Source organism: Musca vetustissima, unplaced genomic scaffold, assembly GCF_032173495.1.
Source record: "Musca vetustissima isolate MV318-11 ecotype Yass unplaced genomic scaffold, APGP_CSIRO_Mvet_v1 utg2188, whole genome shotgun sequence".
Lineage (NCBI taxonomy): Eukaryota > Metazoa > Arthropoda > Insecta > Diptera > Muscidae > Musca > Musca vetustissima.
The window spans coordinates 261,140-282,380 of record NW_026879922.1 but is presented as its reverse complement, the minus strand read 5'-3'; positions in this window follow the sequence as shown (position 1 = coordinate 282,380).

Genomic DNA, 21,241 nt, shown 5'->3' with positions numbered 1-21,241 from the left:
ATATATTCATTGGGAAACCATTCTGCATTATCCCAAGAAACATCACTCTCTTGTGCCCCAATACTTCATCCAGCCATAAGGCTTGTAAGAGAAGTAATCTATGAAAACTATTCAGAGTATAGAAAATAGAAAATAACTTTACCGATATTAATATGGGCCCCAGAAATCCGTTGGACTACCAAAAAATCCTCAGGATTATAGAATCCGATGATTTAAGGGGACCCCCAAATTCAAAATCCAACAAAATTTCGAGTGGAAATCTCAAGAACTCTCAAGATATAGCCGATTTTTTGTGTCAGCATCAAGTTACGGCAAGACTAATTCTCAAACTTTAAACAATTTTTAATATTTGAGCGTATTGACTTAGTTCATACGAGTGCCAGACATGTACTCTTTCTAACACCCTTGGAATTTCTGGATTCAAATGTTCCAATGAAGAGTTATCATGCCCGTTATCAAAAATAAGGAATTTTCTTTAAAAAATTTATAATCGAGAATAATAAAAATATTGAATATGCCCGTTGGACGTGAATTTTAAAGAAAATAATAAAAAAAACAAATTCTCATATCTTCTTTTTAAATTTTCCCCCAAAATCTAAATCCAAATAAAATCTAAACAACGGAAAATTGTCATTTCCTGTTTACAAACCTCTTCGAACACCAAAACCACCTGTTCTACATTGATTTCCATTCATATCTCTGCATTTCAGATTTATATACTATTTTGCATCCTGCAAACATTGCAACAATACATCACGCTGGATGCTTTGCGTTTTCATAGATTTTCTCATCGTTTTCGTTATTTGGCGAGTGATTTGGTTTTATTTCTTTGGTTCTTTCTTTGCCATGGAATAAATAAAAGGTTCAAGGTTGTCCATTGTTGATCTTGCTTGCAACATCGAATTGCAGTCGCAAGACATTATCACCCGGCCGTTAACGTCATTGGATGGCGATATTGGAGGCTATGAGGTGGACAAAAATGTGGCAACAAAAATCTACGACAGCTTCGGCTGAAAAAAAAACAAAATGAAGAAGAAACACAGTTCCAGAAAAAATACGTAGTTTGCAACGGGCAACCGGATTCAAGTCAAAAGGCATTTGGTGAAAAATCACAGTAACAACAACATCAATACTATCGACCAACCAGCCAACATTAGCAATATCAATGTTCAACAAACATTTACAATAACAACAACAACACGAAGCTGCCGATGGAGAAAAAGCCGTAAGTCTCGATTGACAACTTTTCTTCTTCTGGCCAAACGGAGAATCTGCAACAGCAGCAACAACAACAACGGCACCGTTGACGACGACAACGCCAAACAAACAAAAAATATCGCACATGAAATTGTGGTAGACAATGTCGGCTGAAACGACTTTTCAACTTTAATTGAGTACAAAAAGCCAACAACACCACCACCACCAACAAAAACAACAACGACAACAAGTCCAGAGAAATGTAGAAAGGATGAAAGACGGACATCACAGTAACGTATCCAAGCACCGCAAAAGTTGTTGCCTTGCATCCGAACTGAGTCAAGTGCAACATAAAATGATGTTGACATACCTGTTGTTGTAGTTGTTGTTGTTGCCGATACGACTGCTGCCTCGACTGAATGATGTCAACAAAAAGTCACAGAATTGATATGAAAAATCTCAGTTCAAAAAACACACACACATTCCAAATCAAATGAAATGTAAGCCAAGTCAATGCCAATCGAAGTTATTTCAAATTGAGTTGTTTTTTTTTACAGAAAGAGAATCACTCATTTGTATTTCACTCAACAGATTTAACTTATCTGAGCTAAATAAAATATAGAGAGAGCTCAAAGAAAGCCCATTGGGCGGAAAAATCATTTCTCAATTATTTTAAATGTTCTAAATGTTCGGTAAATTATGCACTGTGGTTTCATAGACATAATCTCATTTTCCCCCAATATAAGAATATTATTTCAGAAGAAGAAGATATTTTTAAGTTTCCAAGGGCCACTTTAGATGTGGATTTTCAAGGTTTCAAACGCTACTTTTGATGTGGATTTTTTTAAAGAACCTTTTTTGAGTACCACCATAGGTGTGGATTTTTTGAAGAATATTTTTTGAAGCACCAACCTAGGTATTGCTATTTTAAAGAACAATTTTTGAAGCACCAGCCTAGGCGTGGATCTCTTTAAGAATATTTTTTTAGCACCAGCCGAGGAGTTGAATTAAAAAAAAACTTTTTAAAGTACCAACAAAGGTTGTAATATTTTTAAAGAAATATTTTTTCAATGACCACATAAGACGAGGATTAAAACAAATTTATTGAAGCATTATTTTTTCAAAAATAATCGAGATAGACCCATGGTTTCTTTTGAGAATATGCATATAATCACTTTCTGAGTCGAGTTATGCATGTCCGCCATGTATTTTTGTGAACAAAGTACAGGTCGCATTTATCATCCGATTTGGATGAAATTTGGCACAGCTCCCATATATATAGTTTCGTCCGATTTTATATAAATGGAGCACCAAACTCCCAATAGTCGTCCGATTGAAACAAAATTTTGTACAGAGTACAAAATTTTGTCGGATATCGGTTCAGGTTTAAATATAGCTTCCATATATAGTTTCGTCGGATTTTAGGTAAATGGAGCACCATACTGCCCACATTTGTCCGATTGAGACAAAATTTTGTACAGAGTGCTGAATTAGGCCCAGATTGATGTATGCCAAATTTTGTTGGAATTGGTTCAGATTTAGATATAGCTCCCATATATAGTTTCGTCCGATTTTATATAAATGGAGCACCAAACTCCCAATATTTGTCCGATTGAAACAAAATTTTGTACTCTGTCTAGATTGATAAATGCCAAGTTTTCTTGAAATCGGTTCAGATTTAAATATAGCTCCCATATATAGTTTCGTCGGATTTTAGGTAAATGGAGCGCCAAACTCCCAATATTTGTCCGATTGAGACAAAATTTTGCACAGAGTATTGAATTAGGACCAGACTGATGTATGTCAGATTTAGATATAGTTCCCATATATAGTTTCGTCCGATTTTATGTAAATGGAGCACCAAAGAGTCAAATTTATGTCGATTGGCACAAAATTTAGCACAACGTACTGAAGTAGGTCCAAATTTATGTATGGCAAGTTTTGTTGAAATCTGTTCAGATTAAGGTATAGCTCCCATATATAGTTTCCTCCGATTTTATGTAAATGGTGCACCATACTATAGATGTTTGTCCGATTGAGACAAAATTTTGCACAGAGTTCTGAATTAGGTCTAGATTGATGCATGTCAAGTTTTGTATTGGATTTTGTGTCTAGATTAATTTTGGATAGTGCAATGTGTTCATTTATATATAGATCTTTTACATATTTTGCTCGATGATTGACATTGAATTTTTTCATAAATTTCAGATTGGTACCTAAAGTGGTGAAGGATATCATGTAGTCGGCCCCGTCCGACTTTTGACCTTTCCTTACTGGTCTTAATGATAATTCTTTTAGGAACCATCCAAAGCAGAGATTTTTTAAAGAAACATATTTTAAAGAGTATTTTTTATGGATTTTTTTTTCAAGGACCACCCTGTGTGAATTTTTTAAAGAATATTTTTTCAACGACCATCAACACAAGGAGTGGATATTTTCAGAATTTTTTCAACGACCATCGCTCCAAGGAGTGCATTTTTTAAAGAATATTTTTTCAAAGGCCAATATAAGGCCAGGATTTTTTAAAGAATATTTTTTCAATGACCAATCAAAGCCTGGATTTTTTAAAGAATAATTTTTTAAGGCCAATATAAGGCCTGGATTCTTTAAAGATTATTTTTCGAGGATCATCCAAGGCGTGGATTTTGTAAAGAAAATCCAAGGCGTGGATTTTGTAAAGAAAATCCAAGGCGTGGATTTTGTAAAGAAAACCAGTAAGGAAAGTAGTAAAGTCGGACGGGGCCGACTATATGATACCCTTCACCACTATGGGTATATTAAACAGGACTATAACATAAAATTGGATGAAAAAAAAAATGTGATATTTATCTAAATGTGAATCTACCTAGATCTATAAAGTATGCCAAACGACTTCAAACAAATATAAATAGGTCATCCGTTGGGCTATGTCTGCACTTCTAGAAAACGCAACTAATTCTATGCTCAATTTTGTAAGTTGTGCAAAATTTGATGTCAATCTGACTAACATGAGGAGTTTGATGCCCAATGTATTTGAAATGGGGCGAAAATATATATGGAAGCTCTATCCAAATATTGAGCTATGTCAAACAAACTTGTCACAGGTTAGGTTATACTAATTTCAGAACGTTTTGTTCCTATTGGTTCCTTAGTACGTCAATTACTTAAAATCAATCTATAATAAAAGGGAGCTATATCTAAATCTGGACGGATTTTCACGAAATTTGGCAGACATCATTCTAGGCTCAATTAAGTAGGTTATGCCAAATTTCGTGCAAGGATATATAGGGACTTTGGTGGACCATTTACATCAAATCGGCCGAAACTATATATGGGAGCTATATCTAAATCTGGACCAACTTTCTCCAAACTTGGCAGACATCACTCTAGGCTTAATTCAGTACGTTATGCCAAATTTCGTGCAAATCAAAAGATATATAGGGACTTTGGGCACCATTTACATGAAATCGAACGAAACTATATATGGAAGCTATATCTAAATCTGGACCGATTTTGACGAAACTTGGCAGACATCATTCTAGACCTAAATGATTAGGCTGTACCAAATTTCGTGCAAATCGAAAGATATATAGGGACTTTGGGGACCATTTACATGAAATCGGACGAAACTATATATGGGAGCTATATCTAAATCTGGACCGATTTTCACGAAACTTGGCAGACATCACTCTAGGCTTAATTCAGCACGTTATACCAAACTTCGTCCAAATCAAAATATATATAGGGACTTTGGGGCACCATTTACATGAAATCGGACGAAACTATATATGGGAGCTATATCTAAATCTGGACCGTTTTTTACGAAACTTGGCAGACATCATTCTAGACCTAAATGATTAGGCTGTACCAAATTTCGTGCAAGTCGAAAGATATATAGGGACTTTGGGGCACCATTTACATGAAATCGGACGAAACTATATATGGGAGCTATATCTAAATCTGGACCGATTTTCACGAAACTTGGCAGACATCATTCTAAACCTAAATGATTAGGCTGTACCAAATTTCGTGCAAATCGAAAGATATATAGGGACCGTTTACATTAAATCGTTTAAATATATATGGGAGCTATATCTAAATCTGAACCGATTTTTCATTGGGCCGAATAAGTGACCTATGCCAAATTTCATCCAATTCGGATCATAAATGCGACCTGTACTTTTTTTACAATTTAACATGGACAGACAGGCATAAATTTTTAAATTTTATTTCATAAATTTTAAGGCCTATATAAGGCGTGGATTATTTAAAGAATAATTTTTAAGGACCACCCTAAGCGTGGTTTTGAAGAATAACTTTTTAAGAATATTTTTTAAGCACCATCCAAGGCGAGTTCTTTAAAGAATAAATATGAAGATTATTTTCAAGGACCATCCAAAGCGTGTTTTTAAATAATATTTTTTAGGGACACTCATAAGCTTGTTTTTTGAGATAACTTTTGGGTGGATTAAAAAAAATATTTTTTTTGTATCATCTAATGCGTGTATTTAAAAAATATTTCATTTCATTCATTACTCAAACAAGCGTGGTTTTTAAAGAATATTTTTCTAGGGACCAAACAGGTCCAATCAAGTCGTAGATTGTGTAAAGAATATTTTTTCAAGGTCCATCCATCGAAGTTGTGAATTGTTTAAATAATATTTCGTTTTGGTCTTAATAAACACGATTTTAAAGAATATTTTTCTCATCGAACTATTTTGTGTACGTTTTTCAACCAATAATTTTCTCATTGGGTGTCAAATCTACCTACCGATATTTATAAATATAGACCCAATAGCGCTACCTCATTATTCGATATTTTAGGTATTTTTGAAATTAGAAATCGGTCGATCTTTGGATATAACTTTCATATAAAATTGGACCCATCCTTTGAGCAATCAGTGAGTTTTCCTTAGTCTTATGAACACATTCCGTAAATGAAAGATCCTGAATGCAATAACTATCCACTGTTTCTAAATATTTTTTTACTCCAGAGAAAGGAGTTGCTTTGGAAAAATCACAGTTTATCATACATTCTCTATTAGCAAAGCTGCTGCGACTGCAGCACCTGACTGCGTGGCAGAGAAGTCAGATAAACAGCAACATTAGATTTAGTCACTACTCTGTTACGACTTCTTCTACATGTGGTATGATCATCATGATCATCTACTGCCTACCACCATAACAAACGACACCTCTGCTATACATCCCAACCTCCCGCTAACCGTTTTGTGTTGTAGCACACAACCGACGTCAAGAAGGCAACAGTTATTAGACTTGTTCCACAACAGCCACCAAACATCCAGCCAGCCAACGGCTTATACGAGGCCAAAGAAAGTATCGCATTTAACTGCGTGTATTTCAACTTCGTCGCTCGTTCAGTTAACACGTTTGCGCGCTTGGCAGGCTAATTCTATTCAAAACGCTGTCCATCGAAGACATTTGGAGTTCTCGTTGTTAATGTTCTTTCGTTTTTTGTTGTTATTGTGACTGAGTGTAAGACAACAACAGCAAAATAAGTGGTGTGGGGGGAAACAAACAAAAGCAGAAACATTTCTTCTGGTTTGGCTTTTCCAGACTCAAATCGATCGCAACTTCTCAACCACGCTCGCTCTACACTCTGACTCTGTTTGCTGTTCGGTGATTGTTGGACAACAAGTGCTCCGCGAGTGCACAACGACTATCTTTCCATTCCATTCTATTCTGTGCGCGATTCTTCATCATCTTCAATTCAGTCTGTAATTCGTTGTGGTGGAGGAAGCTTTGACGCGAGTGCTTGAATGGTTTTTGTGCTTTTTTCTATCTAAAGTTAAAGTCGTGTGTCCAGAATTTTTCTTCTGAAAATTTACGGAGAATCAAAAAGAAAAAATATTCTAAAAAAACATATAAAACAACAAAAAGAATTTAAAGCAAAAGAAAACAGAAAAACACGATAACAACATAAATTTAAAACGTGAGTGAGTGTTACACATTTTATTTGAAGAAGAAGAAAAAATTAACCAAGCGACCGACCCATATACCCAAACTCCAGGTTTTAATCTGACCATTGAGAATTGAAAAAAATTACAAAAAAACGTCAACGAATTTGTTGTGAAATACAAAGTAAAAAGGAGTTGAAAAAGTAAAAAAAAAACAAAATTTAAGAATTCATTTAAACCAAATTGAAGATTACATTTTTTGTGTGCATTCCACAATTTGCTCCCGTCGTGGCTGTTCCCGTTGCTGACCAAAAAGAAAGAGGAAAATTTGTGTGCAATTTAGCTGGTGTTGTTTAACAAGGTGCGAATACATAAATTTTTATTTAATGCTGAACAGAGAATGAAAAAGAAAAATACACAAACATCCAAAAGAGAAACAATTTAATCCTTCTACAAAATTAGAGTATCCACATTTATGGAATAAATTATTAGTCGGCCAACATTTCTGTGAAAAAAATTACACCATGGCTGTGGTTTATTAAAAAATATATGTATTTAATTAACTAATTAATAATAATAATTGTTATGACAATTAAATGTGGTGATATGTTGGTTATGGTCTTATTTAATTATGATAAAAAAGTTATATAGACATTCTTAGCCAGGGTAGCTGAATTTAGAATCCGATTGTAGATCAATATGCCTACTTCGTCAGTCAGGAATTCTGAAAAAAATTATAAAAATTAAGATAACATTCTTTAATAAAATTGGAGATGTGAATGAGTTAAACTAAATCTGTGTTGAGTGAGAAAAGAAAAACTTTACGGTATTTGAAAACGATATCGACTTTACTTACTGCGGGTAACAATATTATGTCAATTTTTAGTTATTTTTTATGCAGTACTTATCGTGCCGAATTTTAGATAATAATCGCTAATATTTTGTTTAATGTTAACACATCAGTGGAAGCGCGAGCAACAGTTATGTGGAGTATTTTTATTATAAATCTATGTTTTTTTAACCTAATTGTCTTCAATAAAGCATTCGGAAATTTTTGAGGGTGATCAAAATTTTATATATTGCCTCAATTTCTGACAGAGTCTCCAACTTATTTTCAATATTTTCCCATGGAAGTAATGCAACATTTCGGACAATTTTCGAAACGTTGAAATTTTAAGTAAATTTTTTCCTCCAACGTGGCTGTATTCCGGGTTCTTGGTGTGGAAAAAATGGCTTTGCAGATAATTTTTCATAAATTACCTCTGCTTTCCAACAAAGTGTAATTTTCTATGTATACCCTTCACCAAACTGTGGTACAGGATATTATGTCTTTGTGCATATGTTTGTAACAGGCAAAAGGAAACGAGATAGGCACATGGTTCCTTTTGAGAATATTGACAAAAAATCAATCTAAAATGTGTCAAGTTTTGTTGAAATCGGCTCAGAATAAGATAAAAATTCTATATAGGTTTTCTTCCGATTTTAAGTAAATGATGCAGCATGGATCCAAAATATGGCCGATAAACACAAAAAGTACTGAAATTAGTATAACCTTACCTGTAGAAAGTATCGTTAAAATCGGTGCAGATACACTAAATTTTGCACAACATACAAAATTGGGCATAGAAAGCCGTAATTGCATTTGGTAGAAATGCGGACATAATCCTACATCTGTCCAAATGAAAAATTTAGTGTTATTCGCTGAATGACATGTTTATGGATTGATCAAAGCGGGTTCACACTTGAACAAAGATCACATATTTTAGTTCATCCAATTTCATGTTAATGGTCCTTCAAAAATGCGACGTCTTCTAGTATACACCTATGGACGGCCCCTCCGACTTTACTTCTTTCCTTACTGTTTTTTTCTGACAATGAAAACATTACTAGCTGGCATTGCAATAACATAGGTGAACCCTATTCTCGATTTTGAGAATATTTCTTTTCGGAAAATCAAATATTTTCAACCACAAACAAAGCTTCAAAATCAAAGCTTCAAATTCTCTGGATTTAGTCTAGTTCAGACTACATATTTGTAGATCCAGAATAACGTGTTAAAATTTGAATCGATTGGATTAATATGAGTGCCAGCCATTTTTAAAAACACCAATGGAAAATTTCCAATCTAATCAAAACCAGTGAGCGGATCAGTATAGTCGGACAATACCGACCATATAATAACCTACACAACTACCACTAAGCGCACAGTTTCTGCGGATCTGTATTCTGACCCTGGGTAACATTTGCACTCTCTTGGCCGATTAGATGTCTCCTCTGCTGCATCATTTGACCTTAATTATCATGACAGCCATTTGAATTAGCCTTTCCCATGGAAAATGTATAATTTTCAGTTTATAAATGAATTCGGTTTATAATTTGCATATAAACGTGCAAAAAAAAGTTTTCGGTCCCTTTTATTCCCGAAATATCATTTTATCACAATCAAGAATTATTGATGTTGTTATTGACCATAATCTGAACATCATGCCACCAGGGCTATAGTTCGTCCTCTAGTGTGGCAATGGACATAATAAACAATATAAAAATACATATGCCCCTGTACAGTTTTAATATAACTCTAACATCCGGATCGTATATCAATATAATTGGTATCAATTTAAATGTCAACAACTCCTATATCCCGTATATCATACGCCATAGAATGCAAATTTTGTTATTTTTTTACACAAAAGTCTGGGTCCATTTGACCCTCGAAATATTGACCGATCTTCACCAAAATAGTCATGGTTACACTATAGTCAGATATTTCTGTGTGTAAAATTTCGTTCCTACATGGAAAATTTTCTGAAGATGGGTACATAAAGTCGTCGAGATATGACGATCGGTATACTAAAATTTGAGCGTGGGACAAATATTTCGCGGCGTTGTAAACTCTTGGGGCCTCACAAACCTGTAATACCCTGTCAACAAAGTTGTGTAGGGTAAAGTAAAAATCGAGAATGTCTTTTGAAATTATGATAGGACTTGCGGCATTTAAAAAAAGATATTTTGCACCTAGGATGGTATATTTTAATTGTGTTATTTCATCTGCAAAGCTTTGAAAGATTCGTCGGAGAAGACATAACGTAAATTTTTTGTCGATTTTGAAAATACCAACTGTCTGTTAAAATCGCACCGGAGACCGTAATAATAAGGATCGAGTTCGGATTTTGGCACCTAATCGTTATCACTACCAGGATGTTCATGTATGAAGTGTAAGATATTTGCTGGCTATCATCGACGTAGCCGAAGGCAGGGGGGCCTGGGGCCAGGCCACCACCCCGAAATGAAATTTGTTCACAGAAAATTTATGTTTGCAACAGAACATTTTTCCTTTTTGTGCTAACGTTTTATATAAGATTTACGAAGTTTCAAAATGTTGACCATTTGTGGGGGAGGTACTATAAGGAGTGGACCGTTAAATCCTATCTCACAACAATGAACAGATATGGTTAAAATATTACGTTCTGCCATGTTTGGTTTGTATCGAATGCTCCGTTCGAATTAGCAATGCATTTAAAGATACATTTTCAGCACAAATTTGACCATATTGTCAAATTTGAAGGATTGAAACAATGGGTCCCATCTTCGGACATGATCGAGGCTTGATAATAATAGGGTTTGCAAACTTTGGTTTAAATCGGATAGTCCGTTTGCCTGATATTATAAAATTAATTTTCAGCGACATTTTGTGGGGGAAGTAATGTAATGGATGAAATCGTAAATCGAGACCAAATAGTCTGGATTTGGTCTAAAGAAATATGGGGTCTAAAACCATTATTTCGAAGAGACACATTTTTGCCACAACAAAGTGTATATACACTCATTAGCCATAAGGCTGAGGGTATAAAGAGTAATGGTGATAGTATTGAGGAAAACCTTAAGGTCATTCGAAAATTATGTGGGCCCTTCCACATTATTTTGTTATTTAAAAAAACTTCTTTGGTCCAGATATTTAATTAAGAAGAAAAAAAACTATATTATTTTCATTTGTCTTAAGTCTTGAAATAAACATAGAAATGCTATAGACAAAAATTAGGGTATTCTTTAGTTTAAATATCCCTTTTATTTCCCTAATTTCAAAATTTTCAACTTATTGATTAAAGCAGTTAAAATTTACTGACATCGGAGATCTTTCTATCTTTCTATCTTTTCTTGTCTTACTAATCGTATAATCCATTTAAGTCATTAAAACAATGTCGGTTCCATTCTCCACCCCTACACCAAATTGCATTCTCTTTTCACTTAATATCTGTCATTAAGAATTAATGGAATAATTATTGCTTTAAAAGTTTATTGCCTTTTTTGTTATTATTATTTAATATTATAATTTGATTAATTTCGTACTTACCCAACTTGTCGTTCGTGTTCTCGTCCTCGTTGTTTTTGTTGTTTTTGCAAATTATCACCTTAAACAAAGGCATAAATAACAAGTGGATTATTTTCACAATTTTTTTGTTTTTGTTCGCCATTGTTGTTGTCGCTGGTTAAAAAGCGGATTTTAATTATCTGCCAGCATAAAACATATTGCTTAAAACACAAGCATAAATACATATATATGTAAATAAGTATGTGTGCGTGTGAAATATAGAACATGCCTACATACGATGTATGTATCGAATAATAGTGTCAATAGTTGCAGTAAAAAACCAAAAAAATATGTTTCTGGGTCTTCTTCGGCATTGTAAATCATTGCATTATTGATTGCGAAACTCCGCATGCAATGGAATTATTTATTTATATTTGCCATTTAATTGTGTTGAAAAATATAACAACTTATATGAATATTAACGAGTCATCGGTACATATATCGTATGTGTTGTAAACCTGTTATACTCTATGACAATTAACAACTATTGAAAATATGTATTTTTATAATTTATTCATATTGCAAGGAGTTATGGGTATTAGGGAGATGTAGGGGAAGGTATTTCAGAATTAAAATAATGTTTTTATGAATATTTGTAAAGAGTTATAAGGGAGGATATTTTTGAGTTAAATATAAAACATGTGATTATTTTAAGCGTAGATTTTTAGAAAAAAATATTCTTTAATGGCCACTATAAGCATGGATATTTAAAATAATAATTTTAAGGACCACCTAAATCATCGAGTTTTTAATAATATATATTTTCGAGGACCAGAAATAATCGTAAAGGAACAAATGAAGCGGGTGTAATTTGTCATCTCAATTTCTTGGAGGATGAAATGATGAAATTTCCTATATAGGAATTTTCGGTTGAATTTTAAGGTTGGGCGCCACTTTCGACGTTTCGGAGGCTTAAGCCTTAATTTTCCCACCGATGGTGGGTCAATCCGTGCCCAATACGAATTGAGCCGACTGCACCATCCAGAACGTAACTGGGCCAAAACTACTCTGGTTTGTCTGGGCAGCTGACGTTCTTCAGCTGCTCCGTGAGCTCCGAGGACGGCATTCACTTTGTATCCGTTCAGCGCTGCGGATACTGCATCTGTATGAATGCCATTCAGACCTGCTCGATACGCAACTTGATCTAGATGCTCCGTTGGACCTCTCTCTCTAGAGAGAGGGGAGTCCTATCCACCATATGATGGTTGGGATGATTGTCCCTGAAACACCCGAGCAGGTTCCATTCGATTATGGGGAGGTGGTCTGAGCCAAGCCTTAAGCCTTAATTTTCCCATCGATGGTGGGTCAATCCGTGCCCAATACGAATTGAGCCGACTGCACCATCCAGAACGTAACTGGGCCAAAACTACGCTGGTTTGTCTGGGCAGCTGACGTTCTTCAGCTGCCATGGGTGAGGGGTGAGCTCCGAGGACGGCATTCACTTTGTATCCGTTCAGCGCTGCGGATACTGCATCTGTATGAATGCCATTCAGACCTGCTCGATAGGCAACTTGATCTAGATGCTCCGTTGGACCTCTCTCTCTAGAGAGAGGGGAGTCCTATCCGCCATAAGATGGTTGGCGGATAGGACTTTACCGTGCAATTACAATTTGCTCTGCCAGAACTGTTCCCCTCTGGACATTACCTAGGACGGAATGCCACAACTCGTGGTGGGCTTAGAAGTCCCCAAGCACCAGACGGTTATTGCCCTCCAATAGAAAACTAATGTTGGGCAAATAACGCGTTTCACAGCTATTAATCGGCGGTATGTACACGTTATGTATGGGTCGCTAGAGTCAAGCTTAAGCGAGATAGGCCTGTATTGAACAGAGTGGTGCATAAGGAATGCTAGGCCTCCAACTCCACTTCTGGTGCGATCCTTCCTCAGAACGTTGTAGCCATCACAACGCTGTAGGCTACAATTTTCATTGAGCTTGGTTTCCTGCACCGCGACCAAAATATTCTTCCGATTCATGAAGTCCACTATCTAATCTATTTTTCCTCGAAGACCGTTGCAATTAAATTGCAGAAACGATGCACTGTCAGGGGTGGGAACAGCAACGTGCGGTGTTAAGTGCTGCTTACTTGGTTGCTGTTGAGGAGACTGCGGTGGAGTTCCGTACTCCGACGAAGAAGACGACGACGTAGACGAAGACTCTCTGGGGATTGCGCTGTCGCAGCACGAGGCAACGTAATCCCTTTCGCTGTAATCTTGCAACCGGGCCAACCCGGAACAATTACTGAAGCGCACCCACTCCCTGTACCCATTACATCTCACCGACACTGACCTGTGGTGAATGATGTTCTGGCAAACCGAAATATGGAGCAAGCATTCAGGAGCAAGCAAAAGAATCCGGAGGAAGCATTCAGGGATATGCTGCTCCCAAAACAGAAAAACAATACAAACATATATAACTGGGTTGGCAGCCGCTGGCCGAAATTAATCGAGTCAATCCGGTATCGTCGAAGTTGCTGTAATTTTACATTCCTGGTTTTTTGGAAGTTTTAAAAATATATTTTCAAAAGATTTCTTATGTAGTTCCATGTTACGACATATTTTCAATATTTATAAATCCAATATCAGCTAATGGAATGTCCGATTTGAACCAAACTTTGCTCAACATATTGTCTTAACCAAGCCTAGATCAAGTTGGAAGATAGAACCCATAGGTCCACTACTTCTGGTAACTCCCACACAAATGGTCGAAATTTTCAACGTTTATAAATCCAATATCAGCTAATGGAATATCCAATTTGAACTAAACTTTGATCAACCTATTGTCTTTACTAAACCTAGATCAAGTTGGAAGATGGGACCCATAGGTCCACTCCTTCTGGTACCTCCCCTACAGAGGATCAACATTTGCAATAGTTATAAATCCAATATCAGGCTAACGAAATGTCCGATTTGAACCAAACTTTTTAGAACCTATTATCTCTACCAAGCCTAGAACAAGTCCGAAAATGGGACCCATTTGGTGAACTCCTTCTGGCACTTCCCACACAAATGGTCAACATTTTCAATATTTATAAATCCATGGGGTATATATATGTCGGTAACACCGATTGACACTTTTTTACTTATTTTATAGAACTCAAAACATAGCAAATCTCTTTTCGTCTGCTATGACCAATATGTTTCTCAATTAATAATGACAAGTAAGTCGTGATTTAGGTTATAGCCAATTTTCCAAAAAAAAAAAACCTCGAAAAATCCAAAAAACAAACAACATTAATTAATTAACAATGGTATTAACAAATTAGAACCCGGTCTTTCTTTTAATTTGTGTTGCTCTCTTTTTTGTGTTGTTTGTTTCGAACTTAAATCGTCTACCATGCGACCGACTGTCATGCTTTCTAACTTTTGAACAAATTGTTGTTCTTTTTTTTTTTTGAGGGGTAATTCCAATCGTGATGACGACGAAGAAAACGAAGACGACTTGATGCCGAAGATCTTGATGATGATTAGTGTAAATGTTGATGGTCTGCGTCATGTTTCTGGCTTTTGGTAACGGTTTTCATATATAAACAACAACAAGAACGAAAATACGATCAGTTTTGCTGTTGTTGGTGTTGTTGTTCGTTTTTCGGAAGATGAAATTAAACCGTTAACAATATAAACAGACATAAATATAATTCTCACAAATATTTTATGTATGACGTCGACAGCGACGACGAAGAAGATGAGTCGTCTAATAATAACACCTGTTTATGAGAGAGAAAGAAGAGAATCAGAAGAAAACAACAAGAACAACAACAACTACACCACAAACAACTGATATGGAAGAAATCCAAATCGCAGCTAAACGGAACAAAACAAAATGAAAATGTTTTCACCAGGCAAACAACTTTGGAAATCTATCTCCCCAGTTACAACGGGGGTATCATCGTACATACACAGAGACTTGTGGCATTGAGGCAAGTTAGCTAGAGAGCTGCCACTGCCAGCATGTTGTGGCAGCTGTGGTGGTTAGCCAAAGCGCGTGCGCACATTCAGTTTAACGCACAGCTAGCCTACAAAAGAGAGATGTTGTCTTGTTGAATGATTTGTATGACGGTCGTTCGGTCGGTCGGATACGTTATTGTTATGATTTACTTTTATTGTTCAACTTGTTGTAGTTGGTGTTGTTGTTGGGTTGTATGCTTTGTTTTAGTAAAATGTATTTTATATTGTGGTTGTTGCACTTGATGCTGCTATGAGTAGTAAATAGGTACCAACAAGTGTATGAAGGTAAACGCCGAAGAAGAAAATTCACAACGTGAATTCAAATATTTCCCTTTTTTCTTTGACCACAACCAGATTGTTGGGTGGTATATTAATTACGATATTTCGTTTGCAACACTTGGAAATATTTATCAAGGAAACTATATTTTATATAGAAAATAGTTTTACAGTCGAAATCGTATATAATAGAGGGAACTGCAGAATTGGTCGCTATAAGCAATATATTTTTATAAACGATATAAAATAAAGAGAAGAACATTTTTCGGTACTTTTGGATAATATTTAACAAAAAAATCATAAAATTTGTATAATAAATGAAGCAAATAAAAAGGTGTCAGTCGATGTTGCCGACAGTTATATACCTTTAGTCTATAGTTTGCGGACGTCTTCAGATATACACAAAGGTTTTATTATTCGTTTTATATAAAGTATATGTTTTTATCAAAGAGGTTTCGGATTTAATGTTGATCAAATCGGTTATTCTATATATACCCATTTGTTTTTTAAGTGACTATACCGACCTATCGGACATTCCTTTCGTCTAATATTGGATTTATAAATTTTGAAAATATTGACCATTTATAGGGAAGGTACCAGAAGGAGTGAAAAAACTACAAATCTAGGTTTTAGTATTTTTTATAAAAACAACAAACTGGGATTCTGCCCAACTCTTTTGCAAAAACTAAATACAAATTGTATCCCAAATAATCCGCCAACACTACTGAAAAAATCTAAATATCTTTAAGAATCTAAAAATTTTAATTAAAAAACCAGTAAGGAAAGTAGTAAAGTCGGACGGGGCCGACTATATGATACCCTTCACCACTATGGGTATATTAAGCAGGACTATAACATAAAATTGGATGAAAAAAATGTGATATTTATCTAAATGTGAATCTACCTAGATCTATCCATAAAGTATGTCAATCGACTTCAAACAAATATAAATAGGTCATCCGTTGGGCTATGTCTGCACTTCTAGAAAACGCAACTACGTAATTCTATGCTCAATTTTTTAAGTTGTGCAAAATTTGATGTCAATCTGACTAACATGAGGAGTTTGATGCCCAATTTACTAGAAATCGGGGGAAAATATATATGGAAGCTCTATCCAAATATTGAGCGATTTCAAACAAACTTGTCATAGGTTAGGTTATACAACTTTCAGAACGTTTTATTCCAATTGGTTCCTTAGTACGTCAATTACTTAAAATCAATCTATAATAAAATGGAGCTATATCTAAATCTGGACCGATTTTCACGAAACTTGGCAGACATCATTCCAGGCTCAATTAAGTACGTTATGCCAAATTTCGTGCAAATCGAAGGATATATAGGGACTTTGGTGCACCATTTACATGAAATCGGACGAAACTATATATGGGAGCTATATCTAAATCTTGACCTATTTTCACGAAACTTGGCAGACATCATTCTAGACTCAATTCAGTACGTTATGCCAAAATTCGTGCAAATCGGAAGATATTTAGCGACTTTGGTGGACCATTTACATCAAATCGGACGAAACTATATATGGGAGCTATATCTAAATCTGGACCGATTTTCTCCAAACTTGGCAGACATCCCTCTAGGCTTAATTCAGTACGTTATGCCAAATTTCGTGCAAATCAGAAGATATATAGGGACTTTGGGGACTATTTACATGAAATCGGACGAAACTATATATGGGAGCTATATCTAAATCTGGACCGATTTTCACGAAACTTGGCAGACATCATTCTAGTCCTAAATGATTAGGCTGTACCAAATTTCGTGCAAATCGAAAGATATATAGGGACTTTGGGGCACCATTTACATGAAATCGGACGAAACTATATATGGGAGCTATATCTAAATCTGGACCGATTTTCTCCAAACTTGGCATACATCACTCAAGGCTTAATTCAGCACGTTATACCAAATTTCGTGCAAATCAAAAGATATATAGGGACTTTGGGGCACCATTTACATGAAATCGGACGAAACTATATATGGGAGCTATATCTAAATCTGGACCGATTTTCACGAAACTTGGCAGACATCATTCTAGACCTAAATGATTAGGCTGTACCAAATTTCGTGCAAATCGAAAGATATATAGGGACTTTGGGGCACCATTTACATGAAATCGGACGAAACTATATATGGGAGCTATATCTAAATCTGGACCGATTTTCTCCAAACTTGGCATACATCACTCTAGGCTTAATTCAGCACGTTATACCAAATTTCGTGCAAATCAAAAGATATATAGGGACTTTGGGGCACCATTTACATGAAATCGGACGAAACTATATATGGGAGCTATATCTAAATCTGGACCGATTTTCACGAAACTTGGCAGACATCATTCTAGACCTAAATGATTAGGCTGTACCAAATTTCGTGCAAATCGAAAGATATATAGGGACCGTTTACATTAAATCGGTTAAATATATATATGGGAGCTATATCTAAATCTGAACCGATTTTTCCCAATTTCAATAGGGTTCGTCCTTGGGCCGAATAAGTGACCTATGCCAAGAAATTTCATCCAATTCGGATCATAAATGCGACCTGTACTTTGTTTACAATTTAACATGGACAGACGGACAGACGGACAGACGGACGGACGGACGGACATGCATAAATCGACTTAGAAAGTGATTCTATGCATATTCTCAAAAGGAACCATGTGTATATCTCGTTTCCTTTTGCCTGTTACAAACATATGCACAAAGACATAATACCCTGTACCACAGTGTGGTGAAGGGTATAAAAATCCTACTCTTAATCATTATAAATAAAAAAAATAATATTGAATTTTTTTTAAACCAAATCTTAATATATCATAAAATATAAAAAAAATCCAATTCAAAAAAACTTATTTTTAAAAAAGTACAGGTCTTAAATTAGATGAAAATATTTTTTCAAAAAAAATCACAACTTAATATTAATAAAAATATAACCAAAATCAATGCAAATTTGTCAAAAATTCCATTTCTTGAAATTTGATTTTTTTTCCACGCCTACTTGTTAAAAAAATATCAAAATCCACTTCTTTATATTTAAGAAAAAAAAACACGTCTTAATAACTGGAAGAAACACTTTTAAAAATCCCCTCCGTATTATTGGAAAAAATATTTTTTTAACGAAAACCACTAAATTCAAATATTTTTTGTTTTCTTAAAAAAAAACCGTCATAAAATTTAAATGAAAAAAAATTCTAAAAATCAATTCGTAATATAAAAAAATAATAAAAAAATCAAGCCTTAATATTTTAAGTAATTAAAAATCGTCGTCTTAATATATGAAAAAAATATTTTGTTGTCTTTCAAAAAAATCCATCCATTTTATACCCCAAAATAATTACCTAAAAACCAGTGAGCGGAGCAGTATAGTGGGACGGGCCGACCATACGATACCCTACACAACTTCTACCAAAACCTAACTTTCAGTGGTTCTATATTCTAAGCGTGGACAATATTTCGCGATATTTGCACCCTCTTGACCAACTAGAGGTCAACAAATATTACTAATACTCAGTACAGCCCTTCTAGTCACTTGTTCAGATTCCCTTCACCGTGGGTTATGCTGTGATGTTCGACTTTCAATTGTGGCCTATAGATCGACTCGAAAAACACAAAAAATTAAGTTTTCGTTCCACTTCATCCCAATATTATTATCTGATCATCACCCAAAATTGTAGGCGTTATCCTGGATCCTAATGGAAAATTTCATCGCGAGCAGCGCTATATTTCCGCCCTCTAGTGTGGCAATGGGTTCATAAATAATATCTGAATGCCTAAGGACCTATAAATATTTAAGTTTAACTCCCATACGACAATATAATTTGTATCAATTAAAAGGTCAACCACTCCTCTTGGATATACATAAACTTCTCGGGTCTACGTTCTTCAGGAGTAAATGTATACGCCATAGATTACAATTTTTGTAATTTCTCACACAAAAGTCAGGACAGTCATTTGACCCGCTAAATTTTGACCGATCTTTACCAAAACAGGCATGCTTATTCTTTGGCCCAATCCCCCTCTCCATGTAAAAATTCGATGTTCGGGCCATAATTGCCTCTGAAGCGACAAATCAGACAAAAATAATGTTTTTGGTCATTTCATCCCCTAAATATTAACCGATCTTTACCAAAAACAAAAGGGGTCTTCATTGGCCAGAACCCATCCTACATTCAAAATTTCGTGAAGATTGGTGCATAACGTGTTAACAAATTATAATGGACAGATGGACGTACACACATGTCTACATCGACTTAGCTAGCCGAGATATGACGATCTTATTGGTGGGTTTAAGACAAATATTTCGCGGCGTTACACTATGCTATAATACCCTGACGACATAGTTGTGTAGGGTATAATTATGCTAGGACGTCGTTTATGTTCTGAATAAACTTGTGGGGCAATGCCAAAAACCAGGAATGTTTATTTGCAGCTACTTTGGTTGGATAATACGGCAACATTTTTCAACCAAATCAATGATGGACCTTAAACCAAAATATGTGCAAATATGTTTTCTATCAGATAAGAATCTATTCGTTAGTGGGGAAATGAGGCTAAATAAAATATGACGGGACCTTTATGTGGAAGCTATAACAGTGTTAATTTTCTGTCAGCCACAAGAAAGCTGGAGTGTAAAATTACAAAAAATACGGTGGGAAAATATGGCAAAACCAGAGTTCAAATTAGCACCACTTCGGTGTGGAAATTTGGCTATAACCATCAAAATACCGAATATGGGCAGGATCTTGTGTGCTATGTCAAACATATATCAATACATCATAGATATATATTAGCCTTCAAAACTCTGGAGTGAAAAATTACAGCCAATTCACTACCCACATATGTGAGCGTAGAGGTTGGTTTGAAAAAAAGCTTAGCCGCTCCAGGTCGCCAAATGGTCAAAACATCGGGTTTATCAAAACTTTAAGGCCCCAACAGCAAGTGTTTCAAAATCTACATCGATTTTTTTAAACTACCCTAGTCCGCACATATGTCCATTATAATTGTTAATCAAAGTACAGTCTGTTTTAGTTTTTGGCAGTTATTTTTGTCTGATTTTCTATTCGCTTTATAGGCCACACTTATGACCCGAACACGAGTAGTGGGAAATGGATAACAAATAATCATGTCTTATTTGATGATGATCGCTTCATATTACAGGTCAAGTTAACCGAGGTTTGGTGTGAAAAATACATCTCTTACGTATTGTAGAGAGAATTTTTCAGAGTAGATCCGGAAAAGTTGTCAATGTACGTACAAATACGACATATTTTTTTCTCGTTTAGATAAACCACCCTAGTGCTGAGGGACAACATATTAGGGTAGGGTATAAAAATGTAAGCCTTTTATAATTATTCTTTGTGATATCCTTTAAATTCGTAATTGGAATTGTCCTTAATTTTCTATTATTCCATACCACTGTGCGCCATTCAATCCGCCGTCTAATCCAATTGCACTCAATTATTTATTTGCATTGCTTAGTTTATGCTGCCTAACTCTTGTTGACTTGTTAAGCGCGCACGCGCAGCTAACTTTACGTTTG